Below are 15,222 nucleotides of genomic sequence, written 5' to 3' on the forward strand. Positions count from 1 at the left end.
CCAGGGCACCTGTGGACTGGATCCAAAGACAATGGTGCCAAACCATTGCCACACCCTGTTTCAAATCTTTTACGCAGGCTACTTTTACACAGTAGCTTCCTATTCCCTGGATGCAACAGGGGACTCTGACCCAGCAGCAGAGGCAAACAGAACCCAGCAGATGGTCCTTTCTATCTTACCCTATGCCCTCCAGTAGCACAGATCGGGGATTAGGATTTCCCTGCAATGCTTTGTTGTTTGGGGGTTGCCTTTAATAGGTTACACATGTATGTGGCAATGTTAAACAGAAACAGAAAAAAACATAACACTATTTTTATTTAACCTGTTTATCTTCAGCACTAGGGAAAAAAGCAATATATTTAGTTTTGTATCTGGTTTGTGTGTATGTTAACATGCATAATAAAGTAACCTTTTATTTTCCAGGAACATATATGAACTTAGAAGTAGAGGTTTTAGTGAGAAACAGCCTTCATCCTAATTGGCCCTGGCTTTTTTCGCTCAGTTCTACATGCTGATGGCTATGGCTTGCAAATGCATTCAAGGACGCTTACTGCCTCGACAAAGTCTGCTTATGTTGTGGCGCTTGCTCTTGATGCGCTACAGCTTCTATCTCAAGATGATAATCTCCACTTTTGGTGTCACTTCATCATATGGGGCCACCGGTCAAAGGGCACCCACTGGATCTTTCACCAGCTGAGATAAAAAGAAAAATCAATTTCAATCATCATAAGATGAAGCCACTGGTTTGTGCACTTACAGAAGACAGATCCCACTGTGAGTGCACATACCAGTGCCACATCCCATGAGAGCCAATGTCCTCCTCCCTTGCTGTCCTGAAATGGTCTTAAATCATCGCACAAGCGCACAGAAACGCAGGCCACAGATACCGCCCTTTCTCATCATTATAAGCAATCCACTCTGAGCTCAAGCAAAATAGGGAAACATGCAGAAAGGCATCCACATTCATTTTCCTCCTAAGTGTAAAGAACACATTGCATGTAATTAAACAAACTGGGGAGTGTGTGAGAATTAGGCGGGGGTGGGGATCATATTCAGTTTGTCTTCAAAAATCTATAGATATCCCTGTTAGCTACATTATAAAATATTAATAGAGGAGAAATATTTGTTTCCAGCACAATTCATAGAATCATAGAGTTGCAAAGGATCCCGAGAGTCATCTACTCCAACCCCTGCAATTATTATTATTATTATTATTATTATTATTATTATTATTATTATTATTTATTTATACCCTGCCCATCTGGCTGGGTTTCCCCAGCCACTCTAGGTGGCTTTCAACAGAATATTAAAATACAATAGTCTATTAAACATTGAAAGCTTCCCTAAACAGGGCTGTCTTCAGATGTCTTCTAAAAGTCTGTTAGTTATTTTTCAGGAATCTCAAGCATGAATCTCAAGCAAGGGTCTATGACGGAGGACCATCCAATTTCGGCTTACAAACCTCCAATGAATAAGTCCACCACCTCCCGAGGGAGTCCATTCCACTGCCCTAATGTATACACATCTACTCAGTAGTTAAGTCCCATGGAGTTCAGAGAGGCTTATTTCCAGGTAAGTATTGTAGAATTGCAGCCTCAATTTACAGCATTTCTCCAAAACTATATATTAAAGGCAGATGTTAAAATACCATATACTGCAGGTAGAAGTCCAAGATATTGATCAAAACATTTAGCAATAACTTCCTGTTATTATTTTTATTTAAATAAACACAGCAGCAAGGAGCAGATTGATATTGGGGGAGGGGAGTTAAAAAAAGATTTGATATATTCTCTGCAGTTTCCACAGTTCTGCATCCAGCAATAGAAACATACTGTGCAACAGCTTGAGAGATGAGCTTCATCAACAATAAGTAATTTTTATTCTGTTTGAATGGCCGAAAACAATGAAGGTGATTAAGTACTGCAGATATAGAGTCAGAATTTAGGAAACTGGCAAAATAATTATAGTAATAAAAATAGTTCCCTGTGAAATAAAGATTTAGTTTGGGAACTATTTTGTGTGGAAGAAACTGTTTGCTAATTTTTACTGATAGGTCAGGAAATGATAAACACTCTAACAGGCTTTTGGAGTTTGTTGTGGAGGTTTACTATTAATCTTCCTTTCTTCTCTCCCTAAAGTCTTTTCCATTCAACCAGCCACTGACATGACTAACACATGTTGTTCCTGAACACATGACCTTCATTTTTGCAAGGCACAGTCCATGAGTTTGGAGTCTACTCATGGAGGTCTCTGCACAAAAGTTACAATCAATACTTGGATATCAGAGAGAGGACTGGCAGGTGTGATCCAAATCCCTCGTCACTCACATACATTTCTGCACTTTGACACTCTGCATGGGGCTACAATGTACGCTGCAGTTATTTTCAGAAATATTCATTCCCTTCAATGGGAAGACTGCCTCAAAGAGTGGTCTGTTCTTAAAACAGAAATATGATAACCTTTACAGCCCCTCTCTCTTTTATGAAGCTATATGTCAATCCGTCAAAAATACACCACTGGTGGTCAGCACCTGGGTTGGGGAGCTCTAGCCCACAGGTTAATATTGGCCTGTTAGGGGGTCCAGTTTGGCTCACATAATCATTTCCCACAAAACAATGTCCGCCTGTCAATCAGCTGATATCCTTGGTTGGCATCAGCTGATGGGGGCGGGGTTCAGTCCTGCTGGGTGGTGTTTTGCCAAATCATTCCCTGAAGGGAACGTGCTGGCAAAGCAGACCACTGCAGACCAGGACTGAACTCTCCGCATATCAGCTGATCATGAGTACAGAATGCTCATCATCACAGAATTGTAGAGTTGGAAGGGATCCTGGGAGTCATCTAGTGCAACCCCCTGAAATGCATGAATCTTGTAATCTTTTGCCCAGCTGGGGTTCAAACCTGTGACCCCTGAGATGAAGAGCCTCATGCTCTACTTGCTGAGCGATCAGGAAACACGCTGGCATAGCAGACCCATCTCCTTCCCCCCACGGACTAACTTTGACAAGTGGATGCCACTGCACACCTATCAGTCACCTGCTGTTACGTTTTAATCACAGTGAGTTATTTTCCACGGCCACTACTGTATCAGAAATGAAGGGGGGTGTTGAAATACACTCAGTTGCTTTTCCTATGGGCCATCATTCACCTCCAAGTTTTAGCCATGAGAGCAGGGTGTAAGTGGCAAAGTTAAGACTATAGGGGTGGCCTGCTTCTTTCCCAAGCAGTTTTCTTTAATAAACTATTAAAAACTGTAGTGCACTCTCTCTCTCTCTCTCTCTCTCTCTCTCTCTCTCTCTCTCACACACACACACACACACACACACACACACACAGTGTGAAAAAGACAGTGTGGCAAGACAAACTGACTTTTTCCAGTTTTTTTTTATAACTAAGGTAAAATCACCAGCTCAATAGCCCCTGGAAGCATCTGTCTGAACTTCATCAGGCTTCTTACTCAGGAGTACTTCCTTTATGTCCCAATTTTCAAAATAATTGCCTCTAGAAAACTAGGGGTGGTCATGAGAAATTTTTTTCCCCACCCCAAAATGGCCACGTCTGCTCTTGTAGGAGAACTGCTGCACTCTTCTTTCCTAAATTTGGCAGGCTTCATCACCTCACAAGTGACAAACCTGCCTGGAAGTTGCATTCAACTGTGGCAAAATATTAAACACTTAAATTATTTATTTATTTATTTATTTATTTATTTATTTATTTATTTATTTAAAAAATTAAGATTCCCTGCATGCAAAAGCCAGAACGTATCTACCTGTAATTTTGTAGACTTAGTACACACTGGAGGGGCTCCTCTGTCTGCAAATGTCACCCACTTATGTGAAAAGAGTTATCACCAGTTTTAGATTCCCCATTATAATCAATGGAGCAAAGCAGACTTTGGATTTAAAAGATCAGATTGGCCTCAAATAACAAATTGAACCTGATACACAGTAGATCCAAAAAGAGAGTGGGCTACTTCCAAACTCTACAGATACAGTACTTGGAGAATCTTTGATAGCAGAACACCTCTAACAACAACAACAAATTTCTATTTGTATCCCGCTCTCCCCAGCCAAAGCCAGGCTCAGAGTGGCTAACAACAAATACCATCATATTTACATGCAAACGCCACTACAGTGTTGAAATGTTTTTCATCAAATCATACCCGACACAATTTCATCAACAAATTCATCTTTAGTTTAACATTATGTGAGTCTCTGGAGTTGTTTCAAAGCCTGCTGAGAAACCAGGATTCCCAGACTACATCCAGATAAGGGGCCTAGTTCCTCCACAGCCACCATTGTGAAGGGATGCCTTTTTACACATGAGAAGGTCTAAGAGTCTATTCCCCACCCCCACCTTCAAGTTCTTCTCTTATACAGAGTCATCTAGAGGTCTGCACAGATAAACTCTCAAATACCCTCAGTATTTGTACTTTTGCAATTCATTAGATGGGTTCCGAACAAATGAAAGTTTTAAATGGGGCGAAGCATGCTCTGCCATCTCCTCAGTAAGCTTTCTTTCCACACAATAATTACTCTGGTAACTTGAGGATGCATAGAGCATGTACATCTCTACAATGACTATGAAGCTTGTGTCCTAAAGTAGCAGACATCCTTCTCTGACTTGCTACATTGTATCTCCGGTTATAACAGTTTTTTGTGTTCCTTTCACAAGGGAGGGGGAAGAAGCTGAACTCCTAATATATCATATAAAAGAAAACCCCCGACAAACACACGAATGAGTAGTGCTTTTAAAAATATGAGACTCTAATAATACACCTTTTTTAAATGGACAGTAGAGAGCAGCACAATGATGTTCAGCAGATGCATTATGAAAATGACAGATTGCAAACCAAGATCATCCCTAAGTATATATCGGTTTAGGCTCAGAGCTGAGCACAGTTGCAAATAATAAAAGCTCTGTGTTTTTCTCCCCTGATTTGGACTTAGAATTCCTTCTGCGTACTATTGAAATCAGAAAAATTGCTTGACTATCTGATGTGCAATTACCTTATGAACAGCCCCAGGGAACTACCAAAGCATCTGCAACATTGCTGTGCATAATAGTAAACACAGAAGAAGAAACATATTTTTGTGGGCTGTCACAATAACATGACATTGTGTATAGCTATAATGGAACGATGGGAACTATTACTCAGTCACAAAACAAACTCCATTTCCATCACACATGCAGCTTTCCACCAGGAACGCTGAATCCTGGTTGCTATTATTTTTTAAGCACACAATCATATATTCTCTCCCCCCCACCTCTCTCCTGCGCTTTTTAGTGGGGAGCAGAAGTAATTATAAGGACAAGGCTGATCTTCATAGGGGTTTATAAGCAAGAGCACAGGAAAAGGAAGCCTGTCTTATAAAAGAATGCAAACTGTCTAATAAAGAATGCATGTCAGAAAGCTGGAAGGAAGCTTTTTCACTGTTGGGTTTAAAGAGATGAGCAGCGAAACTTCCTTCTTTTATGTATCAGGAGGGAGTATGGAGAACGCAAGACAAGTTGGAGATGAGTGCGGGATGAATGCCGCTGTCAATGCCTGGAGAATCTGTGCCTTATAATGAAGTGGGAAAATAATGAGGAGCTTGAAGCATTTTTCCTCACCAGAGCAATTACAGGGGACCCTTCCCCCCCCCCCATCATGCCTACACGGAGGAGCCAGCAGTCCAAGGAGGCAGAAATAGAGCATTCACCGCCTCCTCTCTCTCCACAACTCCCAGTTGCTACCTCCTGACAGACAAGGGGGGGGGGGGGACTATTATTCCTGCACGGTTCTTTGCCAATTTGTAGGATGGGTGCCCTGCAGAAAACTTGCCTCGCCACTCCGCAGGGCTGCACGTGGGGGCCACCCGCCGCCTTGAAGCAAAGCAGGAATAGGAAAGGGGAGGCAGCTTTCGCGTTGGAGAGGTGAGGAACCCACCAGCATTCAGCGAATGGAGCAACCCAAATGCCATCCCATTGGGGGCGGGGGGGGGGAGAGAAGAGGTTCCCTTGCTCTAACATTGCCTCCCCGCGCGCGCGCACCATGGAGCCCCCACGCGCGCACGTGTCCCACTTTGTTTTCATCCGGAAGGGTCGGAAAGAGGACGGCACCTGTTCTCGGGACGAACGGAGCCCGGCTGGGTAGAGAACACGCGCTCCGCGGAAGCTGCGCGCGGAAGGGGGAGCGGGGCTCTCGACTTCGACGAGGCGCCCCCCGAGGCGCGCGCAAGGGAAGCCCCGGCGCCTCCGAGGGCGCTGCTCCCCGCGCCAAGGCGCACGCGCAGCCTTCGCCCCCGGCTGCCCCACCCCCTTTGGCGCCCGCCGCCTCGCACCCGACTCACCTCGCCGGGCCGAGCCCTCCCGCCCGCGCATGGTCGGAGACTGAGGCGGCTGCTGCCCGCCCGCTCGCTCGCTCTCCGCTCGCCTCTCTCTTTCTCTCCTGCGCTCTCCGTCCCCAGCTCAGCCCGCGCGCGGCTCCGCCAGCTCCTCCATCCCCCTCCGCTGCTCGCTGGGTGCATCCGCCCCCTGCCGCCTTTGCCCTCTCAGGCCCCCGACGACGCGGTTAAGCTGAGGCCAGCCGGAGAGAGCGAGCAAGCGAGGGAAGGAGGGAGCGAGGGAAGGAGGGAGGGGGAGGCCAAGGAGGAGAGGAAGGGTCGCTGGCTGCCGCCGCCGTCGCTACCGCTGCTGCTGCTAACGCCGCCTCCTCCCCCTCGGAGAGACGCGAGGGAGACGCGGGGTGGGGGGTGGGGAGAGGATTTAGCGCCTGGATGATGGTGATGATGAGGAGGATGATTTCTGAAGCGGCGTGAGGGTGTCCTCGGCGTGTAAGAAAAACAAGATGGGGGCGGGGAGAGAGAAAGCCACGCTGGGTTCTCCTCACGCGACTCGCAGGCTCCCTGGTCCAGGGAAGGAGGCATCCCTGGCACGGCTAGAAACGAGGCTCCCCTCACGCGCCCCTCTTTTCGCTCCACGCCCCTCCATCTCCACGCGCCAGCCGGGAGACTTCGCGCGCTCGGGGAGGAAAGCACCTAGCGAAGTGGAAGAGAAACTTTGCGACGACGAGGCTCTCTCGTTACCATGTTACCACCCCCCCCCCCCCGCGCGCGCACTTTCCCATAGGAACAGGGCGCGAGGGGTGAAAGAAAGAAAGGGGGTGTCCTGAGGAAAGCCTCGAGACCCAATTCAGACTTTTCGCCAATATGCCCGGGCATCTGCTTATAGCCAAATACTGTCACATCCCTCCTCACAAACGTTTGCACTTCTGTATCTTCTTTTTTCTTTTTTGATTGCAGGAGGAGAGCTGTTATAATTACACCGAGGGAGGAGGGGAAAACCCCACTTTAATTTGCCAATTTCATTAAATGATGGTGTTCAAGAGAGATGCGGGGAAATTATATATAGTTACAGGCATTCTGCGCCTCAGAAAGAACCAGCCGTGTACTGTAAATCCAGAGTTTCCTTGCATTTAGATTATTCAAATGCACGCATACACACAGGGAGAGCGCGTGCCTGCAATTCACTGCTTCCTCTCTCGCAAAGGCTCGCTCTGACAGGGTCTGGAATAGAAACCTCCCTCAAGAAATCTGGTTAGACCCTGAAGTTCTGGCATCCCGTTTTAAGGCACTAAATCCCCAACCAAGGATGCACAGGGTTGTTGCTTTTTCACACTTCGTTCCATCCATTTCATGCCCCTGCACCTTTTGCATGCTCCTTAATAGCATGTCAGCCATTTTTCATTAATAAGTCATTGTGAGGAAGGATAAATCTCGAGTGGAATGGTGCACTGTCTAAAAGTGAGGTTTTTTGCTCCTGCTCATGTTCAGGTTGCTGGCTTCTCTCTCTCTCTCTCTCTCTCTCTCTCTCTCTCCTCCTTCCCTAGAAAACACCATCATAATAACAAATAATGTGATGGGGCGGTTGCTGGTGTGTCCCCCTTCCTCGTGGCTTCTCTCAGTCACCCATGAAAATTTAATGAGGCATTTAGGGCTGCTACCTCCAGAGTCAATGAGCTGAGCATATGTAGTCTAATGCACTTGCTGCTGAGGCAATAGGTCTACTGCAAGCAGCTCAGAAGTCATCCAGACGCTATCTTCTCGACACAAAATTCATGACCCATTAAACCTATTCTGTGATAGCAGCTTCTCTCCACAAATATCACCCTGTCCATAATAGAGATGGAGGCATTCCACACAGCTTCCTGATGAAAGAGCCTGTATTAAAACCAAAGAAAGCATAGTTGTAGAAGAAGAGGCTGTTTCACAGAGAAGCTTGCCTCTGGAAATGTTATAGAAAGTTTGCTTATGTGCTGTTCTTCTTCCTTGCAAGAGGCAGGTTAGGGTGCAGTCCAAAGTAAATCTCTGATGCACTGCACTGGGAATCTTCCCCTTGAGTGAACGCTAGCAGAGCTCCTCGTTCTGCCTGCTAAAGTGCGGGAAGCCGGATTTACTATACGTGGACTTCCTGGTAGTGGCAGTCTGTGAATGACCCATGAGGCAGACAGTGGCTGAGTTAGCCCCACTGCCATCATCTGATGGTACCAGGCCTGATTTGAGCCCAGTCTCTATGTCAGCTCCAGGCTAGTAGGTTTCTGTCTGCCCCATCTCCTGCCTTCCACCCCAGCAAGTATGAGCAACTGTGGCTCCACCATTTCTTCACATCCCAGATGCCACTACCTGGCTGGGATTCAAATTTCTCTGCCGTCCGGGAAAGAATGACATAGCCTAAGCACCAAGTGAGTTTCATGGCTCTAACCACTACCATCCCACCCTGATCTAGCCACTGTGATCCATGTGATGGTCACCTCCAGGCTTGATTATTGTAACTCGCTCTATGCAGGGCTGCCCATGAAGCTGACCCATAAACTCCAGCGGGTGCAGAATGCTGTGGTGAAGCTACTTACAGGGTCCGCACTGCAGGACCACATCCATCCAGTGCTACACCAGCTGCGCTGGCTCCCGGTGGAGTACAGGGTCAGGTTTAAGGTGCTGGTTTTAACCTTTAAAGCCATATACGACCTCGTATATTATGGGACTTATGGGACCGCCTCTCCTGCTACACCCCGCAGAGGACCTTATGGTCCACTAACAATAACATCTTGGAGTTCCTGGGCCTCAAGGAGGTTAGACTGGCCTTTTCAGCCCTGACCCCTGTCTGGTGGAACGCTGTCGCAAGAGACCAGGGCCCTGCGGGACTTGAGATCTTTCTGCAGGACCTGCAAGATGGAGCTGTTCCGTCAGGCCTTTAGTCAGGACCCAGTCTGACCCCCCTCCTCTTACAAGACCCTGCATATAAGTGGCTTCTCTAACTCTTCTCACTGGCTCATACAAATAGTCGAGCCTGGTGAGTACTTAGGGTTTCCAATCGCTATAGTTATAATTTGTGGGTAGCCATCTGATCTTAACTTTGATTTTAATCCGATTTTAAGCTGTATTTCAGTCGATTGCTGAACTTTATGTTTTAATGTATTATATATTTTGATGCTAGCCATCCTGAGCCTGGCTCTGGCCAGGAGGGGGCCAGATAACAATAACAATAAAAAATTATTATTCGTAATCATCACAATAGCTTTTTCTTAAGCCTATTCATTTTAATTGGATTGTGAGCATGAACTGTAAGCTTTAAGTTTAAACGAAGGCTTTGAACAGCCTTCCAAGTTTGCACCCCAAGTTATGTCTTCTGCATAGGTAACAGCCTCATGCAATCGTGTGGATACACAATGAAGATTTATGAAATTTATAAAATTCAAATTTATGAAAGGGTTTTAAAAAACCCCCACACAAAACTTTGAATGAGAAGTGTCAATTTGATATTCAGTGCTGGAATTTATTGATTCAAGTCACACTTCTAAAATATTTTTTAAAAAGTATAAAAGAGCAAAATTGCTCGCAAGGCTTCAATATGAATGCAAATGAATATGCTGTAATTATACTGTGCAATTTTCTATTAAAAAAAATAAAAAAATTGAACAGACCTGAAAAGTAATTTGAATTGCAATTCTTCATTGTACCCTTTCATTATGCAAGAGTTACCATAAGCAATCTGTTCCAATTTAATGCAAAATATTTTTAGTTCATAACTTTACATTGAAGGTAATTGAATGAGGACATTTATATGCTCATGGATCTTTCTCAAGCAAGTAGAATCAAGCAGGCACTACTCTTGTGCAAACCCTATGAATCTGACAGCGCAAGCATATGAATGTCTATTCAGAAGCCTGTCATATTTCATCCAAATGATGTACTTTCAAGTAAACTGAACAGCCACAGTGTACCTTTGGTAGGAGAACCACATGGTGGATTGTGAGGTAAGTGATCAATATTTACCAAAGTGACAGAATCACAGAACTCTAAAGCTGGAAGGGACCCCAAGGGTCATCTAGTTCAAACCCTGCAATGCAGAAATCTCAACTAACAGCCATCCAAACTCTGCTTAAAACCTCCATGGAAGGAGAGTCCACAATCTCCTGAGGGAAACTGTTCCATGGACATTGCCGGGGGAGGGGGCAGCTGCTCCCCTAAATTGATAAAAATCAATACACATCTGAGGTTTTACCCCACCCCCCAACAAAAGCCTGCCCACCCCCAACAAAAACCCTGGCTACACTCATGGACTGTTCCCCTGTCAAACAGCTCTTATTGTCAGAAAGTTCTTCTTGGTGTTTAGTTGGAATCACCTTTCCTGTAACTTGAAGCCATTGGTTCGAGTCCTATTCTCCAGGGCAGGAGAAAACAAGCTTGCTCCATATGACAGCCCTTAGATATTTGAAGATATCTCCTCAGTCTCCTCTTTTCCAGGCTAAACGTACCCAACTCCTTTAATTGTTGCTCATAAGGCTTGGTTTCCAGACCCTTTATCATCTTGGTTCCCCTCCTCTGCACACGTTTCAGCTTGTCAACATCCTTCTTAAATTGTGGTGCTCAGAACTGGACACAGTACTCCAGGTGCAGTCTGACCAAGGCAGATTACAGTGGGACTATTACATTCCTTGATTGGGACACTATACTTCTGTTGATGCAGCCTAGAATAGAATTAGCTTTTTTTGTTGCTGCATCACACTGTAGCTTGTGCTCTACTAATACCCCTAGATCCTTTTGCATGTCAAGACCCCGAGGCCACCGCCCATTGATGAATAAGACACAGGGACACAGATATTAGGTTAATGGTTAGTGGGAAAATTTAGGCCATAACTTTATTGGTTACAGAATGTCAGCAGTATTGGCTTAGGCATTGGAATTGACCTGACTATATCTGACTCCGGCCCGCCGTGCAGTGAGTAATGTAAGGGTCAACCACCAGTAGGAGGATCACTGTCAATGCAAATCAACTCACACTCACCCCTGGATTCCCGATAGTGTTGTGGCATAGCCCTACCCCCTCCACAGGCTGCGGACAAGATCCACACCCCCGGATTCCTTTAACAGAATACCCTTAATATTGGAGGGGCAGGTGATGGCCACACCTCCCCTCCCCCAAAATAAGTTCAACCAATGCCTAATCACAAAACCTTACAAAGTTGTGATGATTGCTACGAGGTAGGCGAAAATCAAATGGCCCAAGCCAATTTGCCAAGTGGAAAAATTCCTACCAGGCCCCTTAACGGCGACAACCGAGGTCCATAGCAAGGCCAGTGTCGGTACCTGAAAATAGGGAGGTCAGGGCGGGAGATCGGCAAACCGAGCCAGAAGGGAGCTCCCTGGCTCGTGCTGAGGCTTAAATGGTCGTGGCCATGCCCTCCGACCAGCCGGATTGGCTATTGGAGCTATGACGCAGCTGGGACACTAAATGATGCTGGATGCAGTCCCACTATCCCCAGAAAGGAGTGGGTGGCCACGTAGACCGACCGCAACTTCTCCCCACCCAGAAGTACTCACATGTACTACTGGCAAGCCAGGTGTCCCCCATCTATCATATATTTGTGCATCTGGTTCTTCCTGCATAAGTGCAGAACTTTACATTTGTCCCTATTGATATTCATTTTGTATATCAATTGATATTGATATTTGTCCCTATTGATATTCATTTTGTTAGTTTTGGCCCAGTTCTCCATTTGGTTATGGTACGGTAATCTTGTACAGTGGTACCTCAGAAATCAAACAGAATCCATTCTGGAAGTCCATTTGACTTCCAAAACGTTTGGAAGCAGCATAAGCTGCGTCGGATGTTTGGGTTCCAAAGAACATTTGCAAACCGGAACACTCACTTCCGGATTATTATTATTATTATATTTCATATCCTGCCCTATACCCACAGGTCTGTCTTCTGTGGCATTAGCTATCCCTCTCAGTTTGGTGTCATCAGCCACTAACATGTACACACTAAGGATTCTTCATTTCCTCTGACCCTGTGTGAACAGCAACAGAGTTATTTCACAGAGCACTCCTGCTTGCCTTAAGTACCTCACCTGCTTACCTTGATTTGCCAGTGTCACAACATGCACACAGCAATGGGCAACTAAGGTGCATAGAGAACTTTTGCTGTTTACATCGAGAAAGAAACAGTTAAGAATCTATTCTGTCCCTTTGCCTCTGACTCTGCTTAGCAAACATCAACTGAGGTATATAAATGTGTTTGTGAGCATGGAAGGGAAAGGTTCTTAGGATCAGGTCAGGGCAGTTGGATATGCTTTGGGTGGCTGGTTTTGGTCCCTCCACGCTTAGTCTATCCCTTCCGTCTATAGAGACATTTTTATTTCAGCAAGCGGTTGATTTATTGGTCCCTTAATCTTTATATATTGTTCTTATATTGTGTTTTTATTAATGACTGTTTTGGTGGCTTTCTGACAGCATTTTATTTGATGTATTTTGATGGCTTCCAGTGCTTTAAGTCATTGTGATTTTAATCTTCAAGGAAGAATAGAACTGTATTAAATATTTAAACCAACAAAAATGCACTAGATGCACCAGGGAAAAAGTGGCGATATAGACTGGCTAAGTAAAGAGCATCCTTTGATGCTTGAAACTACTCTACTGTGTTACACACACACATACACACACACACACAGAGAGAGAGAGAGAGAGAGAGAGAGAGAGAGAGAGAGAGAGACTTAGAAAAGTGCAATAGAGCTATTAGCAGCTTCACGATTCCATATCTTGTCTTTCATTCCCAAACTCCCAATTTATCTCCACTCAGAAAGGAGCCTAGCATTTTTCTCAGGCTTTGTGTCAACTAGGCTCAACTGTCGCAGATTCACTGAGGTGTAAATGAAAACTCAAGATTTCCCTAGTGGTGGTGGTAGGCCAGGTAGTGCTGTGTTTTAAAGCTGCAATCCTAAACACACATCCTTCGAGATGCATTCAGGTGACGTTAAGTATGCAGATCTTAACTGCAGGTGTATGGTATGCAACAGTGTGGACATTTGATGGGTGCAATAGTGTTGCACTTCCAGAATTAAAATCAAACTTTAGAATGGTGGCTAATGTGAGTCAAAGTAGATTCATTGGGATTAATGGTCATAGTAGAATCATAGAACTGTAGAATTGCAAGGGACCATAAGGGTCATCTAGTCAAACCCCCTGCAATGCAGGAACCTTTTGCCCCACATGGGTCTTGAACCACAAACCTGAGATTAAGAGTCTCATGATTTACCAATTAAGCTATTTATGACTAACATAGGTGCAGTAATTTCAATGGGTCTACTCTTGAGTGCCACTTAGTTGGCTACAACCCTTAGAATTTATAATTGAGTGATTGATTGAGCTAGCACTTCATCAGGACTTTTTTAACATGAAGTTTTAAATATTTGAATCATCAGTGGACATCTGGGCTGAGTGGTAACTGATCACACATTTCCTGTTCAGGGTTTACAACAATCTTGAAAACTGCCTAGAAATAAGCAAATGATTGAGTATCTCATGCCCCACTCCAGGGCACTTTGAAGCCAACTTGAATAAGTTGTTGTTGTTTAGTTGTTTAGTCGTGTCCCACTCTTTGTAACCCCCTGGACCAGAGCACGCCTGTCTTCCACTGCCTCCTGCAGTTTGGTCAAACTCATGTTGTTAGTCGAGAACACTATTCAACCATCTCATCCTCTGTCGTCCCCTTCTCCTTGTGCCCTCCATCTTTCCCAACATCAGGGTCTTTTCCAGGGAGTCTTCTCTTCTCATGAGGTGGCCAAAGTATTGGAGCCTCAGCTTCACAATCTGAACTTAAATAAGTAATCATTTGTAAAGATTTCATTGTGGAAGCAGTTAAACTGCAAGTGTATTCCCACTTCCCATATTTAAGGTATGGAGTACTAGCAGCTGGTGGTTCAGCTTCTCATGTTGTGAGCTTACTGTGACCTTGAAAAACCCAACCATAGTCAAAGTTGATGCATTCCTAGTGACACAAAAACTTAACACTCACTCTGGGATGTTGCTATTGTAAGATCACTTTGGAGAAAGTTATTTGAAGAATGAGGCTTTTTCTTTCAGTATTATATAATGCAACATTTTCCAAAGATGTCTGGCATCACAATCCTATTGGTTTTTTTTACTGCATTCTATCTTAAGCCCTTATAAATAAGCAGAACAATCATTGCAGGGCTGGATTGGCAGCCTGGCTGAAGGCAGGGGTCAAGAAAAGCTTTAACATGTTTCTTTCCTGTCGACAAATTTAATATATGTTCATTTTCTTTTCATTTTCGTGCCTTTGTCAATTTAACTGTAGCTCTTTTTAGAGCTGGATCTCTCTAAGATTTAAGGTTTCTGCAGTGGCTGGCACAGGAAGCCTACTGTGAATCTGGGCTGTCTGTAACACAAAGACTAAACAATCCAAAGTGCAGCGGTAGCATTTTTCAAATTATTCCAGAGCATTAACTCTGGCTTGCTTTACCTTTTACCTTACCCAAACACTATACATGGAGCATTTCATATCAAAATGGTGAGTTATAGGTAAGGTAAAGGTTCCTTGGATGTTTAAGTCCAGTTAAATTCCACTATGGGGTGCAGCATTCATCTCTGCTTTCAGGCCGAGGGAACCAGCATTTATCCACAGACTGCTTTCCAGATCATGTGGCCAGCATAACCAAACCACTTCTGGTGCACGGAATACCATGATGAGTGCCAGAGTACACAGAAACACTGTTTAGTTTCCCACATCAGCAGTACCTATTTATCTACTTGCGTTGGTATGCTTTTGAATTGCTAGGTTGGCAAGAGCTGGGACAAAGCAATGGAAGCTCTCCGCATCATACGGATTTGAACCGCCAACCTTACGATTGACAAGCCCAAGAGGCTCAGTGGTTTAGACCACAGA

The 15,222-nt window shown here is 44.8% G+C and overlaps 1 protein-coding gene across 7 annotated transcripts in view; it reads right to left on the bottom strand.

Annotated features, from left to right (window-relative positions):
* The window catches only part of DAB1 (DAB adaptor protein 1), a 654,787-nt gene that overhangs the window by 194,930 nt on the left and 444,635 nt on the right, over positions 1 to 15,222 (bottom strand). For 2 of the 7 annotated variants that reach the window (XM_083742754.1, XM_083742752.1), the window contains exon 1: positions 6,330 to 6,895. The exons of 2 other annotated variants lie outside the window; for them this stretch is intronic. The gene's annotated coding sequence lies outside the window, so the exon portion shown is untranslated. Of the gene's footprint in view, positions 1 to 6,099; positions 6,278 to 6,329; positions 6,896 to 15,222 lie in introns of those variants that run through there. 3 more of the 7 variants (XM_083742750.1, XM_083742756.1, XM_083742753.1) reach the window with 3 other exon arrangements.

Source organism: Podarcis gaigeae, assembly GCF_964106915.1.
Source record: "Podarcis gaigeae genome assembly, chromosome: 6".
In the NCBI taxonomy this organism is placed as follows: domain Eukaryota; kingdom Metazoa; phylum Chordata; class Lepidosauria; order Squamata; family Lacertidae; genus Podarcis; species Podarcis gaigeae.